Below are 2,770 nucleotides of genomic sequence, written 5' to 3'. Positions count from 1 at the left end.
GGAAACTGCCTTTCACTTGTCTTCAATAAAGTGGAAAAATATACAGTGCTCTGATGTTGTTGCTTGGCTATGTGACAGCTGATGGAAGTGTCAGATGCAGTTCTTTGGCTTTTTGAAATGTGTTGCTTTTGTGTTTGGAAAGTCGTATCAGGCCTGTGCTTGAATAGTTCATGGGCACAGAATTGCAAATTACTGATACAGGTACTTGGTAGCTAAAGAAGTCACACCTGTATGCCCCTGAGCATTAAAGAGGGAGTTCAGAAAAACCAATTTGTTGTGGCCTTAGTGAAGCTGATTTCCTTCTGGTTTCTTAAAATAAGTGGAAATTATGGGAGACAACAGATACAGAGACGTGTAGGTCATGTTAGAGTGACAAGGTTTCCTGTTTTAATTTGCAGTGGAAGATGAGACATGAGTGCTGCTGAAAAATAGGACAAAGGAATAAAAACATCTGTGCTGTTCTAGTTAAATCTCACTCCAACAAATTGTATGTTAAGTGGCCTTTTCAAAGCTCACCTAGTGACAATACTGAGAAGAAAAAAACCAGCCCAAACTCAGCCCAGGCTTGTTTCTGATTTAGTAAGTTCTGACTTTTATCTTTTCCCCCTTGAAGTTCATGGATTCTTCCTCGTGTTGCTTGTACTTCACATTACAGTGATAGGACTTGCTTGTTTATCCCTCTGGGCTGCCAGTGCGGTAGGTGTTGAGTACTTTCAGGAGCTCAGGAGCCTCTTTATGTTGAGACTCTCATAATGTGAAGTGTTCCTGAAGAGCTGATAGTCAGACTTGGACCTGTATCTCCTCCTGGAACTGCAGATGCAAAAACATTTTAAGAAATCTTGACTTCTTGAAGACTTGTAGGGCACTGTGACTGCTTATTAAGCTTAGTGTCTGAGGCTCTAGGATGGGAATCTTAAATGAGCAGTTTTAGAAATGTAATATTAAATAGCTGTGTAGGTACTTCAGTGCATCTTTGTATTTTCTGACTGAAAGGAAAGATGATTCAAATGCTGACTCCAGCCACTACTCTGGAAGCCACTCCTACCTCTCTCTGTCATCTCTCCTGTTCTTAGAAGGTCTGGAATCAGACCTTGTGGGATCCCTTATTGTGTGGCATAGCCTATGGCTCCTCTAAGGCAGCTTCTTACTGTCTTATCTCCTTGCTGGTGCATTTTTCCCCTATGACCTGTCCACGTCTCTTAACAAACTGCTGGTCACACCATTCTGGTTTCAAGACTTACAAGAAAGCTGTCCTTCTTTTCTAATGTTAGAAACGTGAGTTTGCAAACATGGAAAAGGAAAACATCTTTGATGTATTCCTTCCTTTCTCGACACTATTTTTGTGTTTACCTGTCCAAACTGCACTGGAGCAGCATTCTTCCTGCTTTCAGTGTTGCATAGAATGGCTCAGCAACATCTCAGCAGCTCTCTATAGGTAGGTATTACGCAGGTAGTTTTAGGGAATGTGCAAAGATAACGAGGCCCTGTAGGTGACTGCATCTGTCTAAAATTCATCCTTTCTGGTTCAGTTGCATGACCAGGATTGCAAGGAAGAGCCGTGCTACTGATGGTTACATGACTGGATGTGAAAAAAGAATTACTCTTAGAAGTTGCATGCCAGCACATGTTGTTGTGGAATGAGGCATGTGGAGCTGGTGATTCTGTGGGTAGGAATGAGTCAATCCATGTCACTGATGCTTTGTACAATGGATGGACCCAACCTATGAGGAGCTGTACCTTCCATTCTTTCTCATTTAACATCAGCAAGGCAGGCAGGAACAGAAGCACATGTAGGCAGGTGGGAGAGCCACGCTACTAGGAATGCGGGGCCGCTCTGCGTGCTGCCATGCTTGCCTAGGTGTGGGACTTGGCACTCAGTGCAGTGTGCATCCAGACAGGTGGCTTTCAGAGTGCTTTGTAAGTGTTGGTTCAGTAGTCCCGTATTTACTAAGAGCTGACAAGTTTTTGTGTCTATAGCTCCCTCAAGAAGGCTCTGTGTTGGCTCTAAACTGTGGAAGGCTGATCTGGGGATTTTTTTAATCCAGCCCACAGGCATTAATAAAATGCAAATGAGAGAGGGGGAGCTGGAATAAGAATGTTTCCAAGTTGTGAAGCAAAATCAGCTTAACTGAAAGAAAGGGGGTGAGGAAGCAGGGTAACTGTGTGTATAATACAGATTCAGTGTAGTTGTGTGATGCTTATTTCTTACAGGGAATCAGCGAAAGCTGTATAAGCTACCATGTCTGATCTAAGACTGCTGATAGCCTTGAATTCCTGGGGAATAATTGATTCAGCACTTCCTATTAGTATGCTGCTTGTTTTAGCACGAGGCCTAATTGTGTTTGCTTCTACAGAGCTGCATCAACACAAAAAGCTTATTTGTTGTTTTTGAGAAAGATGGAGGATCACAGCAGATTCTTTGAAGGGGATTTTGTGTGAAACAGTGGCATCTCAGTAACTCACAAGATTAGTGAGAGGTGTTGCACAAACTTAAAAAGAATCACTTGAAAGCTTAGGTGTGGGCTCTCCCTGCGTCTCCCCCATACAAAAAAATGGATTTAAATAGGAATCCAAAACTAAATTATGTTGATGTCTGGGGGATTTGCTGCTCTGAGTCTGATTCGCTTATCATAGATACTAAGAACATCAAAGCCCTGGGGTAGGATGAAACCTGCCTTACTTTCTACGTCTTGGCTTTAAGAAGAAATAAAATTGTGAGCAAATAACAGCTGGATATTTGCAAGATATTGGTTCTAGGACACTGTGTCTT

The sequence above is a fragment of the Numida meleagris genome, chromosome 11 (assembly GCF_002078875.1).
Source record: "Numida meleagris isolate 19003 breed g44 Domestic line chromosome 11, NumMel1.0, whole genome shotgun sequence".
Taxonomy (NCBI): Eukaryota; Metazoa; Chordata; class Aves; order Galliformes; family Numididae; genus Numida; species Numida meleagris.
This window is presented reverse-complemented; position numbering follows the sequence as displayed.